The sequence below is a fragment of the Marmota marmota genome, unplaced genomic scaffold (genome assembly GCF_001458135.2).
Source record: "Marmota marmota marmota unplaced genomic scaffold, marMar, whole genome shotgun sequence".
In the NCBI taxonomy this organism is placed as follows: Eukaryota; Metazoa; Chordata; class Mammalia; order Rodentia; family Sciuridae; genus Marmota; species Marmota marmota.
Genome location: NW_025999905.1, coordinates 12,113,718 through 12,139,483, shown reverse-complemented (window position 1 = coordinate 12,139,483; position 25,766 = coordinate 12,113,718). Strand labels below are relative to the sequence as shown.

At 37.3% G+C, this 25,766-nt stretch overlaps 1 protein-coding gene across 2 annotated transcripts in view; it reads left to right on the top strand.

Annotated features, from left to right (window-relative positions):
• The first annotated feature begins 3,519 nt into the window (after window positions 1-3,519).
• The window catches only part of Macc1 (MET transcriptional regulator MACC1), a 98,690-nt gene continuing 76,443 nt past the window's right edge, over window positions 3,520-25,766 (top strand). The window contains exon 1 of one of the 2 annotated variants that reach the window (XM_048799690.1): window positions 3,520-3,721. The gene's annotated coding sequence lies outside the window, so the exon portion shown is untranslated. The remainder of the gene's footprint in view (window positions 3,722-25,766) is intronic. The other variant, XM_015498164.2, reaches the window with a different exon arrangement.

Here is a 25,766-nt window from a genome sequence, read left to right as displayed (position 1 = left end):
TATAAATGAATAAGATCCATTCTCTGATCTCCTGCAGTTTAAATAGGCTGGGATGGGCAGAGGTAATATCTGTGAAAATGAGTGAGAACTCTGTTAGATGTTTGTACCATAACTCTTAGCTTCAACCAACAGAAAATGCCTGTGGCTGACCTAAATTAAAAAGTAACACCAAATTCCAGTTCCAGAATTGCTGGGAAGGCTGGGCAATCAGGCGCACAGATTAAAGAACCACATTAGCAGCCAAAACAATGTCACTGAATAGGTTCATTGTTTCTGCCAAGCTTTAGAAACCACAGTTTGCATGACCAGCCAGGGTTGGGAGTCCTGGACCCTGTGCTCCATGAACGCCACAATCCACCCCAGAGGAGGGCGGTGTTTGCACAGCTGTCTCCCTTCACCACAAGAGTGGACTCTCTCTTGTCCCTGCTTCTTTTCCAGCCACTTCCTAATTCCTGGTCCCAGATAGCTGTGTTTGATTAGCTATTCTAAGTGCTTTGCCTCTCCCTTATCTACAACGGCCAAATTTAAGTGAGTCACTGGAATTTTAGCTTCTATGTCAATGATGTTATGGTTGGAGTGTATGGATGGAGGGCAGGAATAGATTTTTAACTTTCTATTATGTGTATCTGTCTCTTTTGGCTTAAACGTTCTGATGACTTTTTAAAAATTATTCTCAGTTTGAGTTTCTCCTCCTCGAATGAACATAAGATTGGGATATGAGGAGAGGATGGAGTTCTGAAGCTCATGTAATGAATCCAAATGCATTACTTGCTGTGAGAAGACAGGTTTAATGCTTGGGCTAGAGGTCTTATTGGTGCACTGCATAGCATCACATTTATTGATGGGTGAGTCTGACCATTTTTCCTGAGTCCTGAAGGTATAGCATAACCTCTTTGTCTGTACCCCTAGCCTGTGCAGGTCTACTGTCCTTCTTGGCACCTTCATGGTCCCCCACTGAGAGTTGTGGAAATAGCTAGTTCCCCATTAGCCTTCTCAACTGGGTTAAGCACACAATGGTTCAGATTGTGTATTTGATTACAGACACCCTGCTCCTGACACATCTACTCTTTAGTACCTCCTAGCATGTGTCTATGGAAACCCCCTTAAAGTTCCCTTCAACCTCTTGCTTTCTTCTTCTCACACACTGAGGTGAAAAGGTCTGACTTTCTATATTCTTCTACTATCTGTCAGGAAATAACATATGTCCATATCTTACTCTTTTTCTTGAGTACAACAAATCTCATGGCTCTAGTGATCGTGATTTTTGTGTATGGAAGAGAGGTGAAGGAAGGAAGTGGCCCTGAACCATGCATCAAGGATGAACATGGATGCAACTTTAGGCCACAGGCAGATTGTGCTCACAGGCAGGCTAAGGGGTTAGGGATTATATGACTTGATTAGAGGAACATTGGGAAGGTGAGGTTTGTTTTCACCAGTCAGACAACTCTTTATCTTCACCCGCCAGCTTTTATGTCTGAGCGTCCAAAGAAAGCTCACTGCACAAATCAGTCTGGTCTCACTCATGCCCTCCAAAATGATTGACAGCTGGAAGACACAACATGTGTGAGGGCCAGGAACAGGCCTGTGAGGTGAACAGCTGGTGAAAATTCCCTTCCCTGGGTGAGCGAGATCAGAGACTACAAACTATTTAAAGAACTTCGAGAACAGAGCTTAGTCTTCAGATCAGGAAGATGAGATTATAGAGAAACATAGCCTGCTGCTGGAACTGAAAATTAAAATCATAGATAGAGGCAGGGCAGGTCTAAAGATGGTAATTATGGGACAGAGGATTCCAAAGAGACTAGCCCATAGGAAGCTGTTAGAAACCAAGTACACAGCATGAGGGGGAGCTTTCGAGACCATCAGTGCTGATCCAATAGAGGCTGCATTTCAGGTACTGTCTGGGCTTTAGCTGCTGCATTTTTTTTTTTTTTTTTGGAAAATAAAGGTTTTAGAAAAATGGGCTATGGAGGATTCTTATATCAGGATTTTAACCTGAAATTTAGAGAGTTCTTTTCATTTAAAACTCTGGGATAGATACAGATGGTATTAAGTGTTACAATCTAATTTAGAGTTAATATTGCAGGTGTTTGGTGCATCCATTATCAAAACATCTACATGATTAGGTGGGAGTAAAATGAAATCTTGCCTTAAAACAGGCATGTGTATGCCTGTACCCACATAAAACAACGAAACAAGGTGCAGAATGTTATAAAAGAACTAGGCACAATATTATGGAATTGATTAGGATTCAGATGAAGCAGACTCAGGAAGGCTTCCTGGAGAAAAGAGTCTTTTCATCATACTTTGAAAGGAAGGAAGGATCTCCATATTAAAAGATGAGGATTTCAGGGAGAAGAAACAGCATGGAGAACAAACCAGTAGGCTGGGGGAGACGAGAGCCTTTTTGTGGAAGGAATATAAATGGCATAAGAAAAGTTAGGTTCTAGTCAGGAGTTGAGGGACCTGTGACAAAGGGGATTGAGTGGCTAATTTGGATTGTGGGATGACTCAGAAGAAACTCCAGTGGGACTCTGGGTGGGTTAGGTGACTGGGCCAGCACCCTCAGACAGGACGCATTAGGGAGGCACAGGCATGGAGAAAGGAGGTGGAGAGAGGGCAGGAAGGGAAAGAAATGCTCCTCTGTCACCACTCTGCCATCTGCCTACTCTAGATGAGTACTCCTATTGTGTTTTTGAGCCCAGACCAAGCCAAGGCTAGCCTCTTTCCATTTTCTGGGCTGTGTCAAATAGGAAATAAAAGGCTCAGAGGAAGATGCTCTACAAGCAAATAAGGAAAACACGCTTCTTGATTTTAGCTTTGTTTTCATTTTCTGTGGCTAATACTGCAAAGAACTGAAATGATGATTGCATCCTTCATTTTGCTAAGCTTTAAAAAATTCCTCCCTCAATTTTCTCTTTCTTGAATTTTGAACAATTGGAAATAATGCTGGAATATGCAAGAAGGAGCCATGACCCCAGAAATGGAAAGGAAAGCGGAAGAACATGTTTTAAAAAATACTTATCCTTGTTCATATTTTTAAAAGCACATTTTTAAATATCAGGATGTATTTGAGAAGATGAAAGGTCAAAGGTCCCCTTACAGGTGTGGCATATCATAGTTGTAAGAGGAACTGAGATTGCCAGGCCTCACCTGAGCAGTCTTCCTCCACCTGCTTCTCCAAGCAGCAGGAGCCCTCGCCTCTGAATCACCGAAAGAGAATCTGGCAGGGCAGGTTTCACAGCTGCAGGAGAGAGAGTTCATTTGCATAATTTTTCAGTTCTTGCCAACAGTGAAAAACCCTTCTTACTCCTCTGCAAATATCAAACCACTTTAACTGCCTTTTATGCAAATAGGACCATGTAAACTGCTCATTTTTAAATATAACACCAGAGTCCCCTGTCCCCCATTGTTCTTCCCACTGTTTTTCCTTTATTCCTAGAGTGAAACTCCAGACATTGCCCTGTTCTCCCAGTTTCAGGTGAGGAGCCTGAATTGTGGGTATTGTAGTTCTTATGCCTTTCAGGGTTTCTGGTTGGGCAACACTGGTGTCACACTGGTAGGACTTCGAGTCCCAGGTGGCTCTGTAGGCAGGAATGCAGGTCTCGCCCACACACTGAGCAGGGTGCCTTTGAAGAGAGCACCTGGCTTGGATAGAGTGACTTCCATTCACTAAAACAATGTGCCTGAACTGAAGAAGCTGAGGCTCACTTCCACAGATGTAAGTCGCTTTTTAAAAAACAATATTCCTTTCACTGATGGTTTTATATGCTACACACTGACAAGTCGTATAATTTCCAGAAAAATTGAATAGACTAGCTGCTGCTTCCTTCCCAAGCCTTACTTGGAAACATGGAAGGAAACTGGTATCCTTGGGACCTTGAGATATGGTTTAGAATAAAGTAGTTCATGTAATAAAGGAGCAATACATGTAACATTAAAAGTCAAATGTAAGAAAAGAACCACTCTGACTTGCTTCAAAGATATATACATTTGAAATCCTCTGAAAAATTTAAATATTTCAAAAGACCTCCTGGCATGTTGAAGGCTGTGAGCTATAAGGCTAGATAAAGGCTAGAATTGGTCCCACTCTTATTGGATGTGTGACTGGTAACCAGATGTTTCACCTTGTAAAGGCTCGGTTAAGTGAGTATAGACTGCCTCACTGGTTTAATAGAATGAAACTAGCAGAATGCACAGTACTGAATAGACAGATAACAACCAATGAAAGGTAAATTGGCTTCATCCCAATTAAGTTTCAGTTATGCTTCACAAACAGATAAAAGAGACAAATACTATATGATTCCACTTGTATGAGATATTTACATTAGTCAAATTTTTACAAAAATAGAAAATAGAATGGTGGTTTTCAGGTCTAGGAGGAGGGGGAAATGGCAGCTGTTCTGTGGGCATAGAATTTCAGTTTTAAAAGGTGAAACCATGCTGAAGATTGTTTGCACAACAATATAAATAAACTTACCACTGTTGAATTGTAGACTTATACGGAGACAAGATGGTAATGTTATGTTCTTTTCACCACGATTTTAAATGTCAGATCAAAGAGCATGTAGTGAAAATTCTGGTGCCTTCCACTTAAGAAGTTTTCCTGGATTGCTTAAAAAGATCTAAATCTGTATTCAGTGGACTTAACCTCAGATTGATATGAAGTCACCTATGTTAGAGTTGGGTTTTCAAATAATAATAGTTTCTAAGTGATGATGAGTCCCTTTAAGGTACATTCTTAAAGTTGCCTCAACTTTAGTGGTGATCCTTTAAGCTCTGCTTAACACAATTACATGATTATTTTAAACTCATAATGGTGATTTATAATGACTTCTTAAGTAGCATACAGAATATAGAATTTATGAAGTCATAACTATTAAGTTATCTGAAAAGTTGGTTATAAGTCATTTTTAAAACTAAAGGTGTCTACTGTCACGTATAGCTAAGAGGCTCTAATAAAATTAAAAAAAAATAAAGGCAAACGGATTTATTCCAGTTTTCACACCTTCTTTGTAGCTAATTTATAAACAGGATATTTTTTATCTGTGTCTTCGAGATAGCAAATACTATCAAGATGGAGTTCATTAAAGGCCACTTTGTGTTAAAATGCATTCAAAAGACAATTTGAAATTATATTAATTTTGAACTTGAAGCCATATCACTGTTAAATTTTTAGAGAATCCTTTCTTGAAAAAACATACATCTGACCAGCTGTCTTATGAAACCAGGCATTTTCTATGGTATTGGTGATAACCAAAAGTGATAACAACCAGTATTTGTATGCACTTTTGTATGTGATATGTCCTATACATATATAAACTTTCAGGAGCTCTGTCAGTAAGAGCAGGATGACACTGGAATGAAAACAAAGGTGGAGGGCAGCTGCAGAAACTCTGAGGACATATAGCACGTTTCCTAAGAGCAGCTTTGTTCTTGTTGTCACATGCCATCTATGGCCTAGATGGCCGAGATTCTCTAGGAAGTGCCATTTATTAGTTTGATGAGAATTTCTAGTAATTCTAAGTGGTCCTCTTGGGTTGAATCTACTGAGAAGGATGATCAAGCCTAGCCCCTGAGAGGATCTTACCTGTAGAGGATAGTGTGTTCATACACAGAGGGAGGAAGCATTAATTAATCAGTCACTTAGGAGGTTCATGGAGTCACCTTCATTAATCACACTTCATAGGAAGTGTGATGCTCAATATTGGGATTATAAAGAAGCCTCCATTAGTCTAATAATGTAGCTCAGTGGTAGAGTGCTTGCCTAACATGCATGAGGCCCTGTTTTCAATCCGCAGGACCAAAAACAAACAAACAAATAAAAAAGAAGCCTCCATAAATCTTTGAACTATGATCACTGGAGACCAGAAAAAGTAAACTTGAAAACGTGTATATGCATCATGCAAAAGCAGGATGGAGTGACCTCCCCAAACCAAACATGGAAGAGAAGCTTAGCTATGATGCCCAGAGGAAGGACAGTCATAGTGTGCTGAATTTTAAAAAGATACTGTGGGAAGTGGTGGAACTCTAGCCAGGGCTGGAAGGATGTGCACAGCTGAGATCAGCAGAAAAAGTGATGAGAATATGTCACATACAGCAGCATTTTCCAAACTTTGCAGACATGAAACTATTTTAGGCAACATATGGACTAGAGAGTCAATAATACTGAAATAACAGACCAGGAAAGTTACTATTTGTTCAATATTTTAAGCATATGTTTAATTCTTCAAGTATGAATTTTGTTCTTGATAAGACTTAAAAGTTCTTCAATCACTTATTTAAGACACTATTATAACAACAGTGTTAGCAACAGATTTTAGCAGGAGAATAATATTTTGTTTAATAACTGAAAATGTTATTTGTGTTTATAGGCATTACCTGTATATTGTAATAGATACTGTGTTTTTTTACTTATGACAATGATAGAAAATAATTTTTAAAATGTTTATCTAAACTAAAGTGAGAGTGAATTTACAGGAAAAAAAAAGTAAGTAAAAAATAGTTCAGATGGTGTCTGTTAATGAAAAATTCATACAAGGTCCCTGAATGCCTGAGTTTGGGAAACACTGAAGTAGGAAGAATGTCAAGCATGAAATTAGGAAGTGAAATTGAATAGGCTGTTTTTATATATAGCTGGAAAGAAGGGATACTGGGTTTTCTATGGAGGGTATTCTAGGGGATTTTGGATGATGACACTGGAAGATGGTTTGTTGTGGAAGCCTCACAGGGATTTGGACTTTGCTTCAAGATAGCAGAGGTTTAAAAAAAATGTCCTGTCCCAGGACTGATATGCTGAAAGCATTGCATGCTTCAGCAGATTCATCCAGGCACTAGCGTTCAGGTGGGTTGGAGAATTGGGAATATGAAGGCAGGAAGAGTACCTCGGAAACAGGTTTTGAAACTCTGAGCATGAATAAATGAGCAGTGCTAGGAATTAAAATGAGAAAAGAGAGAGCAGTCACACAGTAAGAAAGAACAATGTAATCTCAGCCATGATGCTCTTGAGCTTTTGGTAGCCTGAGAGAATGAGGCGAAAGTTGGGAGGTTAGTTCTTGTGGGGGAAAAGATGCTTTGCACCTCAGGCCATTTGAAATTGTGATAAGAATGATCTTGAAGCAAAAAGGAAAACTAACTTGTTCATCATGTGAACACCTGAAGTGCCACCAGGGACAGACAGAGACACCAAGGAGAGAGCAAGCACACCCCTATTAATAAAGAAGCCCAGTCCTGTGCTTCCAGCCTGCCTCACTCAAGGTGTTAGGGGAGACAGCTGGAGAAAGAGAGCCTTCAGGTACTCAGTACGGGATGGCAAAGGAATGGCATATTGATCTTCCTTCTCAAAGCTTGCTTTTCTCTGAAGGTTTCTCTCTTGATTACTATGGCTTGTTTTCACCTTTCCCAGAGATATGAGGCTTCTGTATAGGGAATTTCCTTGGAATGAAAAAAAAAAAATCTTTATTTCTAACCAAGATAACAGACACCTGGTTTTATTTCCAGAAATAATAGAGGAGTTTTGTACACATTTTCTCTTTTTAATGGGAAAACATTTAATTTAGACATTTCTTTAACACATACAAAACAGAGCTGATGAATATTAAAGATAAAAAATATTCTCCTTTGCCCTATTTCTCTTTTGCCAACCTCAGAGATCACCATTATCCTCTGTGTAGATATCACTGCAGGGTACGTTTTATTCTTTTTGTTTTAAAAATGTTTTTATTCTCACCAAGTTGTGTGTGTGTGTGTGTGTGTGTATCTCCATGAGTAGCATATAACATTGTTTTGTGTGTTTAAAAATTTTATATAAACAATAAAGTATACATTATTCATCTGCAACTTGCTATTGTCTCTCCACATTAACTTTTGAGATCAGTCCATGTTGATTCTTATAGAACAACCTATAAATTTTCATAACTCTATGGTATTTTACTCTCATACGTAGCACTATAAAATATTCTATTACATTTTTTTGTATAAAAATGTAAGACTTATTCTAGTGAACATATCTAGGAATAACATTGCTGAGCCATATGCATTTTTATGAGATATTGAGAAATTGCTTTCCAAATATTTATACCACATTATAACCCCAACCAAAATGAGAGTTCCTGTTTCTCTCTGTTACCAGCACACTTTTTAAATCTTAAATATTGTAATCAAATGATCTTCCCAGATGCCACGGAAAGCCAGGCACTTGAAGCATTGGGGAGATTCAGACATGTTTGGACCACTGCAATCTCTAAAACTATAGTGACTTTTAAACTTTTTTTAAATCAAGTTCTCTTGTATCTCAATTTACGGTGTTAGAGACTGACTCATCTTTCGATTTAACGGGCATGTGTTTTAGTATTAATGAAATTAATAACGGCACCAATGACAATGTTGATAACAATGGTTAACATTGAGTACTTATTATATTCTAAGCACTTTTAATTATGTGATCTGATTTAATTAATTTTGAGGGGCAAATAATAATATAATAACTCTCATAGAGATCAAGAATGTGATTCTCAGAAATTATTGTGTAAGTATTAAGTAGATACTGTGGATTTTTTATATAGTCAGTGTCTTCCAGCAAAGACAGGTAGGAAAGAATAGATGGAAAAAATTGGGGAGATATTAAAGTATGGTAGTCCTTAAATTCCCCAAACTTAGAATCTTGTTAACATTTAAATAATATCAAAAGAGCATAATTAATGAGAAGAGTAAAATAAGTGCAATATTGTACTGAAGAGAATTTAATTTTGCTTAGGAAGATAGGAAAACAATTCTTAAAGATCACCAAACATTACTAAGCCTTGGAGATTTGAGAGAGGAAGTTAAAGAAGGAAAACTTGGAGGGAGTGGCCTTTAGAAAATATGGAGAAGTGTCAAGTACAGGATATATTTGAAAAAGTTAATTAATTTACCCAATCATTGATTCAACAAATAATTTCTGAACATCTACTCTTTGAGAACTTGGCTGTTTTGGAATACAGCAGAGAGTAAGAAAGATACCATGCCTTCCCTAGTTGGGTATGCTTGCAGATGCAGTATTTGGGGAGACAGGAGCAAAAATACAAAGGAAAAAGACTGAGAAGATAGGTGGCCTGTAGTTGTGAAGGATTTTAAGTATCTGTCTAAGGGCTGTACACATTCTTCTCTGAGGGCAGTAGGAAAGTAAATGTTTACTACATGCAGTATGCTTATAGAACAGGGGGTATAGAAATGAAGGAAAATACTCAAGCATTGGAGGTGACAAATACATATAAAAATTTTTAATAGGATATCAGAGCTAAGGCAGAGGTTTGCAGGATAGAAATATAAGGATATCTAACTCAGGCTGGGAAAGTGGGGTAAGGAAAGGAGAACCAGGTGGTTTCCAAGATGCTTTTTGGGATAAAGGATATTACTTAAAGAAGCTGGGTTTAGTCTTTTATAAAATAATGCTTATTTCTTTTTTTCCCCTGACTTTGCATATTCACTGTAGAAAATTTAGGAGTTACTCTCATACTTACTGAGGATGCACACCTTAAAGTTTTGTGTGCATTATCCTGTTAGCCTTTTTATGCCTAAAATAGATGCTCAGAATGCACATTTTATCAAAAATGTTATGTGATCATTTTAGTTTGCTTAACCATGTATCACACATTTCACGCTATTATATATTCTACTATGACATCTTAGATTGCTCATTTGTATGTAGTAGTATAACTTGATCAATCCTCTCTGATGAAAATATGTCTTTTCCAGCATTTGCTATTGTTATTAGTGCAGAAATTTTGTATTCACTAGTGCTGTGGTATGCATCATTGTACAAAAATCTTAAGATATAGCTAATTACTTTTAAAAACAAATTTCTAAATCTTGAACTCTAGATCATGATACCCACAACCCCCCCCCAATCATATTACAGAAGAGAAGCAAAATTTTAATAGAGTGTTTAACAATAGTTAAACCTTTTTATCAGGAGAAGCAGAGTTAAACCTTTTTATCAGAAGCAGCAGCAGCCACGGTGGAGACTGAAAGGAAAGTCCAGAGAAATAGAAAGAAATACAATAAATCCAGAGCAAGTAAAGACAAAGGAGGACAACATTTCAAGAAGAAAGAGGGTAACAGTGTCTCATGTCACAGAGAGGCCAAATAACAAGACAGGTATCCTTTGACTTTCATGGAGAGTCTTGTCCAAAGGGTGTTTGGTAGAGTGGCAGTAATAGGTGCTGGAATGCCCTGTTTACACCTGTATTCCAGGAAGAGGGCTGGACAGTTGGTAGAAAGGCTTAGAGAAGGAAGAGACAGGAAAGTGGGAGGCCTGTGCAGTGGAAAGGGCATCAGAAAGGAAATAATAAGAACTAAATCAGTGCAGGTGCCACAGCATCAGTCAGAAAGGATTGTGGCAGGATTTGCTGTATGCGGAGGAAGACAGAGCTCAAGAGGGAAATGAAGATAGTGAGACCATCAATAGTGAGACCAAGCAGAACTCTGTTGGAGGAGGTAAGGAAGGGAAGAGACAGTGGGGTATAGAAGGAGATGCATGCAGATGTGGGCAGTTTTCGCACACAGACATCCTGCAGGTGAATGTTACATTAGTTCTGCAGCTCAGGGGAGGGACCCAGGTCAAACACAAAGATCACTGGGATTTTCCCACAAAAACAGGATGTGAAATCAGAAGTAAGGCTGAAACAACAAAATTTGGGAAAATGTTTAAATAAATAGGTAAAATTAGAGAAGCAACTTATGGTAACAAGGAAGGGATGATCAAAGCAACAGCAGGAACACTGGGATTTAATTTAGGAAAGCAAAGGATGGGTAGTTTTAGGAAGCTAAGATCTTGGCTAGATCAGACAAAATCCACAGGTGAAGCAGGAAAGGAACAACAAGCCCCTTTAGGATCTGGCTTCTTCCAATTCTCACTTTGTTCCAGAAAATACATTTAGAGGCTATCTACTATAATTTTGTGATTTAAGTTGTCTCCAAATTATTTTTTCCCATTTTCTATATTTTTGGTATTGGGTTAAAAGCTTAAAGATTGATTAAAACCTTGCAAATCCAAACAAACAACAAACAAACAAACCCAAACAAACAAAAAAGCAAAAAAACTTTAATTCTGTAAGATAGCTTTCAATTTCTTTTTCTTCTGACTGCAACCACAAGAAATATTTAATGATCAAACTGAAATGCTCAAAACTAACCTGTATGATGGCATCTCAAAAATTTGACAGGTAAAACTTTCTGTGTGTATGTATGTATGTGTATATATCTATATCTATATGCATATATATATATATATATATATGCATATATATATGCATATAGATATATATATGCCATTCTGAAGATATTAATGTCAAATAAATGTCAAAGAAAGTATTGATTCATATATCAAAATATTTTTCTTATTTAATGAAAAGTGCTCTTTGATAAACATAACATAAATTTACCTCTAGATGTTCAAACTGGGTGCTAGAAGGAACCTCTCCTTTGCTAAATGAAAATCAGGATGCTTCCATCAAAGAAAAAAGTTCTTTGCTAAGTGAATTGTCCTCTATTTAGATGATTATAATGACCTAGAAAAGAAGTAAAATATCGTTTGTTTATTAATATCAAGCATAAAAGATCATTATTAAATGTAAAGGCTATTTTCTCCTTGTTTTCACATAGCTCACAAAGTTACATTATGAATGCAATTTTATGTCATGTCTATATTTCAACTTATTTTTTCTGTCAGTTCTTAAAAAAAAAGGGTATGTTTGTTACAGCTCAGCTATTTTTACTGAAAAATACAAATTCCCTTATTTCATCTTCTCTATTATGTTCAGTTTTCCAAAGACTGGTATTTATAAATGAGCTAGTCAATTACACAGGAAGTGTTGTTCTTCATTTGAACTTCGATTGAGCCATGAATGTCAGGATGTCACAGCTGCAACTGGAAATATTTTCACAATTCTTTAGCTCTTCACTTACTTCCACTTGCAACAAAAAAAGCCAAACCAAACCATAAAAAATTAAAACAAACAAAAAACCAAACCAAACCATAAAAAAAAAGAAACACCAAAGTGAGAGAATGAACATAGGGTTTTGTGAGAAAGACTTTTGAAAGGCAATCCCAGTGCAAAGGAGTAGGGATGAGCCATGCTACTTTCTCATGTCCTGTACAGAGGAAGTGACTTCATTGCATATTCCAGGAAAGGTGGGTGTGTTTCCCTGTTAGGAAACCAGAGCTCAAGGAGGCATAGTGGACTGAAGAACTGGTTGCATTACTTATCTTCCAGGCATTGCATCGAAAAGTATCTGAGGATCCCCCAAAGTACACACAGCGATACACACACACACACAGACCACATTAGCAGCAATAGAAGCAATAAACATTAGCCAGGTCCAGAAATGACAGTCAAAGCCAGCTTTCAATCATATAAGTAGAGTAAAAATGTTCTGTTCTATTTCTACTCTTCCCTCCTTATCCTCTCAAACTTTGGAAACATCAGTTACAGCAACTATAGCAAGCTGGGTGATGGAAGAGGTGAGGTGGAAAAAGAGAAGATGCATACCATCCCCCTTTCCTCAAGATTGCAGACTCAGATGGTATGGGGGAGGGGGGTTAGCCTCAGGCTAGGAGATTGGAGTGCTGATGGAAACTGCATTTTGCAACTTAAAACCACAGGATTTTTTTTTTTTTTTTTAAATCTGAGAGTGGTCAGAAGAGACATGGGACCAACTAGGGACTTTTTATCAATGCTATTGGAAAAAACTTCCTCCATTGAATACTTTTTTAAAAATTTGGTGGACTAAAGCAAAGTTGCATTCTATTTTATCTCATTGATCATATTTTTAAGATGGTTACAGACCTATGTCCACATGAAAGCAAAAGGGGAAACATTCTTTCTCAAACAAAGGCAATATACTTAGGTATGGATTTCCAGAACAACTGAAATAGGACTCAATAATCATACTTTCTATAAGGTAATTGCTAGTCACATGTGTAAAGTTTTTAATTAGCTAAAATTATCTAAAATGAATAGTCAGTTCCTCTGTTGAGCTGGCCATATTTCAAGTTTTCAGTAAGTATGTGTGGTTATTGGCCACTTGATTAGATAGAATATGTAATAAGGCATTTCCAATTTCAGAGTTTTTGGTCAGTGGAAAAGGTAAAATTCTTATTAAACTTAATAGATGTAAATGCTGAAGATTTAAGCAGTTTAGAATCTTGATTATATGGCTTGATTCCAGATTTCATGTTGTTCTCTCTAAACCACACACATTTCTTGACACTCGAGTAGTATAAAATCTATTTCACTCTGCTTTCAAAATACCAGGGGAATATTCTGCCATCTAAAAACTCTTGGGGGAAAGAGCCTGGGCTTATCTCTGTCATTAAATATTGGTGGGAAACACAATCTTGTATCCTGTTTTGGATACTTCCCATTTTACAATCCACAAAATGTATTATTTATGGAGGTTGATTCACCAAAAAAGCATTTTGGTGAATGGGAAAGGTTTTAGGTAGTAATAGTGAAGTACAAAATAACATCACTTATCTGTGTTATCTCCCACTTAGGTATGGTCTTCTAGGAAACTACTCACTGACTTTGATGTGGGTAGATTATTTGGAGACCAGATGTGCTTTCTGTTTTCCTTTGAAAAATGAAGATAAACAAAATTCATCATAAAAATATTGCTTCCCATAAATGTCTAGTCATGTTTGGAGATACTGTTTTATTGGGGAAAGGAAGTACAAAAATCAATTGAGGTGGGTAGGGGGAGGAGGAGGAGGAGGAGGAGAAGGAGGAGGAGGAGGAGGGGAACAAGAAAAGAATAATTACCACTAAGTGAAACTCACCTCTTTATAAGAGACTGGAGTGAATCCAACTGGTGCTCAGGCAAAGGGGGTTTGCCACAAGTTTTTGGATTCTTAGAAGCCAAAGCTCAAAAGTGGAACCTACAGTGTTCTTGAGTGCAAAATCTCAAAAGAGTAATTTATAAACCTTTTAGAACTTGGGAGTGACAGGTAAGGGACAAGGTAGGCTCTGTCCACTTCATTCTCAAGAAGAATGTGTGCCATTTCTTATTTCCAATTGTGTTCCACCCTTTGCTTTTCACCTTTCAAAGAGTATATCATAAATGGGATGGTGCCATTCCCTTAATTTAAACTCCTCTGCATCTTCTTTCTTTTAGGCTAAAGTTCAAATTGCTCAGTAGGTGTTATAAGTGTGTGAAGGCCAGCCCTCCCCCACCATCCTCTTGCCTTGGCCCTGCCCCACTGCTGTGTCCCAGTCTTACTGAACTACTTGCTGCTTCCTGAATGAACCATGATCACTCTTGTTTCTACACCTTAGTTTATCATATTTCTCTTACCAGAAACATTATTTATTGACCCTTCTTCACTCTGTGAATTGCCATATGAACCTGGCACTTGAACCCAGATGGCTCAACACAAAGTGTTCCTGTGTAGTGTTTATAAAATGGGTTCTGGAGGTTGAGCCATCTGGGTTGTAGTGCCCTCTCATATTGCACCATCCTGACTACTTCTTTCTTGCCTCTCTTATTATAACTAGACTGTGCCATCTGTCCTTGGGATCCATCTAGACTTAAGATCTTCTGTAGATTTGATTTGCATCAAGGTCTTTATATTATATCAGCAGCTTAGATGATATGATACCACTTCTATCCCATTATCGTTTAAAGAAAGAAATATAATTATAGAAATCTATCCTACCAAATAATAATCAGTTATCCTTAAAGAATTTTAAAAAGGGAGATGATCAACTGTCTGGATAGGCTTAGTTGACTTTTTCTTGGAGACAAAATGATATAAAAATATTCAGTAATGGTATGACAGGGATATGATCCATCAGAATGGATACTGGCTGGGATATGGTACTTGGGTGCTCATACTGAAAATCCACTCTGCCAGGAAGCAGAAGATAGGTAGGCAAATATTGCCTAGTCTTTCTCAACTTCCAGTACTGGATAACATTCATGGTGGGTTAGCAAGGCAATTCTTAGCAGACAATTGTGCATCAGTAGAAATGTATGGGGTTTTTGTTTGTTTGTTTTTGTTTTTTTAACTCCAACTAAAAGGCAATTAGGTACTGATGGTTGAGTACATGGCTTCAGCCATGTGATTGCATCACTTAATTTCTCAAGTCTTGGTCTATGTTTTGCCATTTCCTAAACTAGAAATTCCCTGTGATTAACCTATGCACCCTTGCCTATTGCAATTTGACAACAATTTCCTTTCTCTTCCAGGATTTGTCCTTGTGAGCAGTAAGTCAGTTGAGAAGATTAACATGAAAGGTCTCTCAGTAACCTCTTGTTTCCTTGGATGTCATTGTGTGTTTTCTTCAGTATTTAATTATTTTTAAATATAACCTAATAATATCTGTTAATGGGAGAAACATCTATCTGTAACCTGTCCTGTCAATTTATTATAATATTTTAAGAGTACAGTGTACATGCACGTGTGTGATATAGACACTTGTTTTTCTTTGTTCTCTGTTTATTAATTGCACAGACTAACACTTGATCATAAAACAGTTTGCAAAAGTCTTTTTCATTTATGAAAGTAGGAACAATTTACTTCTTTTTATTGATTTGTTTTTAAATAAAAATAGTAAGTTTTTTTTTTAAATAGTTTTTTTTAAACATTGGAGGGAATGGGATTAACAGTGAAATCTATATTGGTTTTTGTGGGGGGATTTATTGGGGACTGAACTGAGGGGCACTTGACCACTGAGCAACATCCCCATCCCTATGTCGTATTTTGTTTAGAGAGGGTCTCACTGAGTTTCTTAGTGCCTTGCTTTTTGCTGAGGCTGGCTTTGAACTTGCAATCCTCTTGTCTCAGCGTCCCCAAACTGCTGGGATTACAGGTGTGCACCATTGCACCTAGCTACACTGTTAATTTTTAATGACAATTTATGTATTCCTTGTTAAACCTCTGAGTTTCCCTTCATTCATTTTGGTGTTTCTCTTGTTAATAAGTGGCTTCTTGTCTTTGTGTGCTTCCTGTTTAATTTGGGTGATTTTACCTATTCTGTGATTCTAATCTTCATTTTGGAGTATGGCTCTTAAGTGACTACTTCCTGATGATTAGTGATGGTGTCTTTGGTGTATAAAAATAGTAGGTTTTTTAAAAATAGTTACATCCAGGGCTGTAAATTGGGAAGGTAGTGCTTGGAACAGAGGGTTGGCTTTAGGCCAAAAGGATGCTCCCACTGGATTGAACAAAGCAAGCAGGCCCTTCCTTGGTGTCTCCTGAGTTGAGCCACTGCCTCCCACACTCCCCACACTCCCCTGAATCCCTCCTCTGTGTAGTCTTTTTTCTGTTTCAGGTAGTTTTGGCTGGGTTTGTGCCTCCTTTCTCCATGAGTCTGAACAGGAGAAGATCAAATCTTGCCCACTACTTATCTGTGGAACACATTTTCACTTTAGTAACAATTTATTTTCCTCTTACCCCCAGCTTTCTTGCACAAACCACATATGAATTTCATAATCTTTCTGCATCTCAATTTTTTATCTGCAAATGGAGCTAATAAAATTGACTATTTTACTCCTGGAGATTAATACACTGGCATTCCAAAGCACAAGTATCTAGAATGAGAGGCCCTCCATAAATTCAAATTACTATTTTGACATCCTTCCTTTATACTACCGTCAGAATAGTAACATTCACTGAAGAGCTAGTATTTACAGAGGGCTTTGCATTTTAAAAAGTATTTTATAATGTTTGTTAATTTAAATAAGCCTCGTTTTGCATAGTCTCACCACCATATATCCATGGATAAAGGATTTGTTAAACATTCTCATTAGATATCTCTTTTTCATTTACTTGTCATTGTTTTGCCCATTCAAATTATTATTATTTTTATTGTATCTCTGATTGGAAGGACTAATACTGTATCAAGTCTATTTGGAGTGAATGGGATCTATTCTTTTGATTGAATTAATTGGATAATATGTATATAATTCAACTTATAAAATGATAACCATTATAAAATCTTGCATCCTTGGAAGGAGAGTGGAGAGATTTATAGGTGAGGCTGAGGTCTGGAGGGAGAATTTCACAATGGAGGCTAGAACCAGAGACAGACTTCAGAAGCTTATCAAGACACAATTGAATAATCAAAAGGTGGAGCCTGGACAAAATGTTTACTTATCTGGATAAGCCTGAAATGTTTACACTGGCCAATTGATCCCCTTTCATCCCTTACCCACTAGGAGACCAAGATCCATTAAATTCTGTTCCTTGGCAGTACTGTTCTCTTTTACTGTTTACATACTGAGCTAGCTTGATATGCTTGGCTCTTTATCCCTTTAAGATCTCCCATGCTGCCTTTGGAGCTGATGCCTAATTCTGGTTCAGAAAAGCCCCTGGGACTTTACTCAGGCACTATTTTAATTAGTGCCAGGTTTTCCAAACTCCTGTGAATAAGGATCAGACATTGCTTTGATCAGTATCTCTTAGGCAATGTTTGACTTCTCTTCCTACCACTCATTTCCATACCTCAGAGATCAGATGCCTCAGGGACTTCCAGATGTACTGGTCTTCTTGAGAAGGCTGATAATACCCAAATATCAAGCCTTTCTGTTATTCCCTTCCTTCTCCACCTGGATTAGTCAGTGGAGTAATTGGGAAGCAGTCTGTCCCCATGAATTTTCTGTTTAAGGGTTTCATTGCTAGAGGGAGGTGTTTTCTTCTTGTAATCTCTGAGACTGCTCATGCTGAAATAGTTATATTAAATAGATATTTACATAATAAAATAGCCAAGTTTCTAGAGGTTAAAATAAGCTTTAATGCTGTAAGAAATAAAAATGAAAACAGTCATTCAGTAGCCTTGCACGCATTCTCCTAAAAGCTATGATGTTAAGTCTACTGTTATGTGGGGACCAGTGCATGGAGTACTGCATGCATGCCATATGTTAAGGGGGTTAAGGACGTCTGAGTGGCAAACCACTCCCCTCATGCTAGGCGCCTGAGCAGCAAACTGCTTCCTCTGTAGGCACAGCCCTGGGTGTGAAGCCATGTGTTGCAGTCCTTGTGCTTGCTCCACGATCTGCTCCTCAATTGGTCGCTGTAAGCACACTTGGCCAGAAATTGTACTGGTGGCTGCCTAGCTACTGCCTGAGTATATATGCATGGTAACTACACAATAAAATCAGACCTGCTTCCTGCTTAGTCTGGGAGGCCTTGATTAACGACTGCAGCCACACTCTCCTCTGCCCTGTTCTGTGGACCTCCTTGCTGGACGAGAGAGAGCCCACGCACTACGAAATGACAAAAATTTGGTTAAAACTTTTGTATTAGATCTGGGATTGAGTGTGTAGGATCACAATTTTGAAATGTGAAGCTTCCATATGGCTTCTTAAACTTTCTATGATCTATCCAAAGCTTATCTGAAAGCTTTGTGCAAATATATATTTATGTATGTCGGGAAATATTTATAAAATAACCCATGCTCCCACATGAGCTCAAACCAGTTTATTGACAGTAGGTACGCAAGAATGTGTTCAAATTTTACTCAATACAGAAAGCAAGTCGTCGCTAAGATTTCATGGTATTTTTATCTTGGCTTAACTTATTTAACATACAAAAAATGCAGGGTCATGTGACTTTATTTAGATTCATTAGGGATCCCTAGGGAATAAGTAAGAAACAGAACCATAGGAAACAGGGCTAAAAAGAGGGGAGCCTTCTGCTGCGCATAGACCAGGAGGAGGAAAGAAGTGTTGCTGGGTGTGGTGGTCCTCATGGAATAGTCCTAGGCCGAAGGGGGACTCCAGAGCCACCCGTGACAGTGATAGGGGTGGAAGAAAAGAAAATATTAAGAATAGAAAGAAGATACTTTTTCCTACCCCCAATTTCTGAAAATAAATTGCTATACATGATTTTACATGAGAAGAAATGTATAACATAATCTAATTAAGATCCTTGATTACAGTTTCACAAAAAATACAGACAATTGCCATATATGGTCACATCTCATCTTTACAATGAGTGGAAAAACCAAGGAAGTAGTGATAAACTATCATTTTAAAAAGGCAATTTGGATATGAGGCTGAACTACTATGCTTTACTTTTAAAACTGAGTTTTGATTGCAATTGACTCAGCAATAAAATGAGGCAAATGGTGTGCTCTGCGTGGGGACTGTATCTCTCTTGGTAGTGGCATGGCTTTCAATGGAAATTACATGATAGGCAATTTTGAATTCACATTGTGAGGATGTATATGAAAGGGAGACTTTCCTTACTGTTGCTTGAAGATAGGAAAAAGGTGTTTTGTGTGAAAATGACATGGTTTTTGCTTAATAGCTTCCCACTGAACCTCAGCCAGGTGGAGCCAGAGGTCAAGTTTAACTTCAGCCAGCACAAGAGTGAATCAGGTGGGAACTTTTATGGGTACAATGGAAGGATTGAGGTGTACTTCAGCAAGGCTTGTCATACCCCTGCCATGGAGGCAGTCAGAATGCCTCTCCTTGAGTTTCCCTCTGGTACAAACTAAGAAGAAAGAACGTGGAGGGAACCAACATTTCATTGTATGGTTTTCTACATTTGGGGAAGAGGAGAGAAGCTGGTCCTCTGCCTCCTCACACCACTTCTTCTCTATTGTTTAAATTTTACTTCTTTCTCTTATTTAAAACTTTGTCTTCTGATTCTATGATCTAAAATTGTAGTGGAAACAGAGGTAAAAAACCACTTGAGGTCATATGACTTCACACATTCCCTGCCATTTAAATGGGGCCCATTTTATTTGTGAACAAAAGGTGTTGGGGTTCCATTCTCATTTTACAGATGAAGACATGGAGGGTCTCTGCAAGCAAGGAGTCACTTCCTGTCATAGGACCACTGGCTACTGACCTAAAACTAGACTCCAGATCTGACTATTTATCCTCTGTCACTCCATAATATCCACTCCCAAAATTGCCATTATATAGCAAATGCTTTCTTTACACATCTATTGGAAGAAGTGTGTGTGTGTGTGTGTGTGTGTGTGTGTGCACACTCATACCTGTTTGTTTGACAATGGTGGGTAAGAGGATGGAGATTAGTGTTGGCTCTTTGATTTCGGGCCCCTGTTGGTTTTACTTTGCCACTTGTGAGACAAAAAGGGAATAGAAAGACGCCAAACTTCCCCAAGTGTCTGCATTTACCTTCCTAATGACAAGTTTGTTTTTCCACATTACATGTTGCAAAGTGGGAAGTAGCTCCCCGCAACCAGGCCTGCTTTCTCTAGCTTGGGCATTATAGTAATTTTAATTAGCTGCATCTTTTACAGAATACTCTTATAAAATCTCTGAAGTGGATTTTTTAGAGTCTTTGAATAATTTTTATTGACTTTAATGAGATGCAAATTAGAAGAAACATGGAAATTTAAAAAAAATTTAAGAGCAGAGTTACATCTTATGACCATCATCTGAACATAATTGTTTTCACTTCTCCAAATTTTCTTCCAGTTATTATCTGTAATATATACATTTATACTTATAATTAGTTCATGTAAACTTTCAAGATGAATTTTCCACTTAGACATTTTACAGGCAATTTCTCATGTTGTTAGAGACTTTGTAACTAATTTTCCAAAAGATGACATCATGCCCTAAATTGATAGCTTATAATTTATTTCAGTATTCAGCTATTTTAGAACAATTAGGTAATTTTCAGTTATATATAATGGTCTGACAAAGAGTTTTATAAACATAGCTCTTTCTTTTCTTTTTGAGTTATTTTTTTGGAGAAAAGGCTGATTACTAAGAATGGCCAAAAGAGTTTTATGATTATTAAAGTATATCTTCCAAGGACAGATTCTATGTTGTGGGACCTGGACTTTATACAACTTGGATAAGGGTGGGGCTCCTTGGGAAAAGGATATAAAATTATAACCATGAACTTTTAGGGAACTTCCTGCCTTGAAGGGACTCTTCACAGTGAAGGGCTATAAGCTCAACTTATATCAGATTCACATTCTTAAAGAGTTTCTCTCAAGTATTACATTAACTTTCAACTTATCAATAAAAAATAAGAATACTTCATCCTTGAAACTTCTTGAGTAATATTTCATGATTTAATATTTTTAGCTAATTCAGTCAGCATAACCTGGTAAACATAGATAATTTAAGTGCACATTTTTTAGTTATTATTAGAATTGCCATAATCAATTATCTATTACTAAATAACAAAGTGCTTCAAAACTTGTGGCTCAACATAAGAGCTTTATTTTGCAATTCAATAGCCAAAATATTTAAGTAGGAATTGGCTAACTGGTTCATCTGCTCTTTTTTTTAAAAAAAATATTTTTCTTTAGTCAATGGACCTTATTTTACTTATCTATCTATCTATCTATCTATCTATCTATGTATTTATTTAGATGGGATATTGAGGATCGAACCCTGGCCTCACACATGCCAGGCAAGTGCTCTACCACTGAGCCACAACCCCAACCCCTCATCTGCTCTTTATAGAGACCATGGTTCCCAGTTTGCAGGTAGACTGGTCTGAAGGGGTGCAAGATGGATTCACATTTATCTTGGCACTTTGGAGGGAATAAGGAGAAATCAGATTCTGCTGGGACTGTTGATAAGAGCTCTTTATGCGATATCTCCAGCATGGTGGTCTTGGGACAGTTGGACTTCTTACAAGGCAGCTGGTTTTCAGGCATTTGAGGTAGAAGTTACAGGGTTTTTATAATCTACATTTGGAAATCCCCGAACTTGATTTTCCTGCATTTTATTATTCACTATGGCAATCTAGATTCAAGAGAAATTTCAACAAGAATAGCAAAGAATTTAGAGGCCATCTGCAATCTACCATAAAGGCTAAAGATTTTTCCCTGATGGTTTATTTCTTACATAAATTATCTGCTCAATAACATCAAATGTGGAAATTTGAACAGAATAACAAAGATTTAAGTAGAACATTACCATGGCTTCAAAAAAGTAAGGAAAGATAGAAATCATATTCTGCTTTTTTGCTCTTTCAGTCTTCTAAACACCTGAAAAAAATCATTTTGTAATTTTCATAAAAAATATTTCTTCACTAGCAGGCTTAAAGTCACTAGTTTATCATGTTTTACATTGTTTTAGCCCCCTCTTGTATTCTATCATTTATTATCCTGTTTTTAGTAAAATAAGAAAAATAAGATACCAAATTTTCATTAGCAACTCTAAGTATAGTCATGACAAACGAATACTATAGAAAAGTTGACACTGAAAATAGTTGATGTAACAGCCATTTGCCTGTTTATATTTGGCATCCACTTCTTTCCTTTTGTGCCCTTCTGTGTATTGTGGGTTTCTGATACCCCACAGATTATGATGCAAGTTTTTATTGCCCTTTGGATTTCAGTTAGATTTTGCTAATGAGTGGTCCTGGAAAGAGACTGAGATATGAAGAAAGGAGGAAGTGACTCATTTCCTGTTTCCAGCTTCTGGGCCTTCCTCCTGCAGCTGCATGAAGCTATGGACTTCACCATCCTCTGGCAGCCCCAATGCCCTTAGCACAGAATTGTTCCTTGGTTCCAGCACCAACGTCACCTCAGATATTACCAACTTCTGCCCAGAGGCACTTCTTCTGTCTCTTTCAGCACCTCTGAGTAGAGCCCCTTTGGCAGATCCAGCTCTGTTGAGCAGCAGTTCCTCGGTGACCCAGCAACAGATACAGAGGGTCCAGACTGTTTCCAGACTGGTGTCAAGCACACCTCATTCTGCTCATCCCAGTACCTACTACCTGCCACCTCTTTCATGCTCCCAATATCATCAGGGCTGCACTTCTTCAGATTTCCAGGATCTCTTTAGTTATCCTAGAAGGGTTGGTTAGTGGGCTCCAGGCTTCTACCACTTCCTCATCCCTTTAGTTTCCCTACTCTGGAAATAGTAGCTGCTTTCTGCAGTCGTTAATAGCTGGGTTAAATCATATTCTGCTTTTTTGCTCTTTCAGTCTTCTAAACACCTGAAAAAAAAAAAAACAACTAATCCCCTCTGTTTGAAATATTTCATTTCTATTTTCCTCATTGGACTCTGGTGATATAGTAGATACTATGTTCCTGCTGGTCTTTTGCAGATAGGAATAAAATGTCCAGTAAGGAAGAATGTTCATGTTACTGTGGCTGGTGCAATGGAAAGGTGGTTATCTGAGCAAGCCTTTTATCAAATATCATTGAATTATTTTGTGTGTTTTTAATATTTTCTCTTGGATAGGGACTTTGTACATTGTACCACGTGTGTTCCACAAGGTATGGCTATATTTTCACAAAACAGAAAGTAAATATTACTGGCAGTAATTCTGATTTTTCTTGTTAGTGTCAAATTGAATTTTGTAACACAAGATGTCACAGAGATATCTCATAATCGTCCTGTTATTGACAGTTCACAAACAGACATTCAAAACCAAAAAATAAAAAGAAGGTTGAAATGAAAATATTTCCATTTTTCTTGGTTTGACAGAAACCAACAGATTTCGACTTTGTTGCCATTTTGAAGCCATGAACTGCTCCAGAATTTTCATGCCTTTGAATTATCTGTGCAGACTGGGGAATGGAAAAAGGCACTGCCAATTCCTTTTGAGCAAAATAATCAACAAGGAGGAATTTTTATTGTGTCTTGGCTCTTATATTAATTTTCCAGCTCTGCAAAATTTGTGTCTAGAAAAAATTTAATTTAATATCAAGATCAGCTAATAATTGTTTAATTAATTTTTAGCTTTTAAATATTATGCATGTGCTAATTAATAATTAAAATATTAGAACCAAAATGTTTTGAATACAGAATGAGGAAAGCTGTTCAAAATTTGCCGCAGTCTGGCTGGGCACAAATCACCAGCCACTGAAGCAGGAACAAACTTTATTTTTAAACTGCAGGAAAACACTTCACACAGCTCCCGGGGAATCCTCCCAAACGCCACGAGGCTTGTCCAGGAACCCCCAGCCGGAAATATCTCTCCCGGAAATCCCTCCTCCTGCACTTCCCCAACCAATGGGAACTCTCGGGGAATCCCCGGAAATCCCCACGAGAACTCCAAAATAGTGGGAGAACTCAAAAGTTGCGGCAGAGGCGGATAGTAATGCCTCGCCTGTCAATCAATACTGTTGGCAAAATGCCAGGGGCCATACAGACTCGGCCGTGGCTCTCAGCAAAAATTAACATTTACTTTGGCATGATTATGATTATCTTTGATATTCAGCAGGTAAAAATAATATGACATAACATATTTAAATAAACATACAAAATAGTCCAGATTTAGTTTTTGCAACTTTAATGAGTGGTCCTGTGGCTCTAATGGGCATATTCTTATTTCAGATTTGATAACTATCTTTTTATCTTTAGACAGTCATTTATTTATAGTAATCTCATGCCCTAGGTATTCTTCTTTATTATTAAGTAAATTTGAAATTCAAGAGTCTGGCCATTATTATTATTTAATAATTCTCTTAAAGACAATGTAAATTTGAAACTCAAGAATTTGGCCTCAGTCAAGCTTAAGATTTATCCATTAAAGCCAGTTGGGATAGATATAGAATGTGGCTTCATGTGACTGTCTGCCTCTGTGAGCTTGGAGGTCAAATGATTAAAACTGATATCCAAGCTAGGTTATGAGTGGGTAATTCAAATCTTTCAAGAATGAGCTTTCAGGAAGGACATAAGGACAACAAGGAATCTAGAATGGCATTAGCTATCAGATAGATGAAATTCAAGATAATCTGGGAAACAGAAAACATTTGTGATTGTCTGGTCTTCCCACAATGAGGCACTTCAATCCTTTAAGACAGCACTGTTCAAACTGCAGTTAAAGAGTATAGTTTGAGGAGCTATCCATTTTCTATGAGAATTCACAAAGTTTTTGTTGTTATTTTGGTACAATAGCATTCTGCTCATGCTTGATAACCATCTTTTTGAGAATGTGCAGATACGTATGACTGGGTACTAATAAGTGCTGTTCTAATTATATAAGAGCAACAAAATAAGGTCATGAAATACAAAAATAATTTATGTAAATGATAGATTGTGTCACAATTCATTGTGAAAGGGACAGATTGGCAGAGGCTTTTTTATAATATGTGGGAAAACTGAATCATATGGCATTTGCTAAGTAATAACACACCAGACTCAAAAGGACTCTGAGTCGTATTGATCCCCTATTTATGTTCTAGTGGCAACGTCATTTCAGCAAAGCTATATCACTCATGAAGTTGTTACTGTTGTTATTTTGGAAATCAATTAGTAGTTTGAAAAAATTAATAATGTTTTGATTGCATATTGCCACGATCATAAACATGAAATTTTTGACAATTTTAATGTAACAGTACATTAAATATTTTAAAAAATTAAGGCCATTATCATATTTTTCTTTTAATAAATGTATATGTATCACTCAGGATTGAGAAGTGCTATTTTATTAAATTGACTACAATTTGCAGAACCAAAGTCTGTGAAATAAGAGTTATTTCCTTGTTTTATCCTATAGTAAGAAGTCCCCAAAATATCAGTGACTTAAAATATCAAAAGTTCATTGTTTGCTCATGCTCCATTTCCCTTGGTAGTTTTTATGTGAAGGTTGAAGTGATGGACTTACCATTGTTATCTCTAAGAAACCTGTGTTTAAAAATGACTTGTTGGAGGGGCGTGGCTGGGGTTATGGCTCAGTGGTAAAGTGCTCACCTCCTACGTGCAAGGCCCTGGGTTCAATCCTCAGCACCACATATAAATAAAGTAAGTAAGTAAGTAAAGGTAATGTGTCCAACTACAACTACAAATATATATATATATATATATATATATATATATATATATAATTT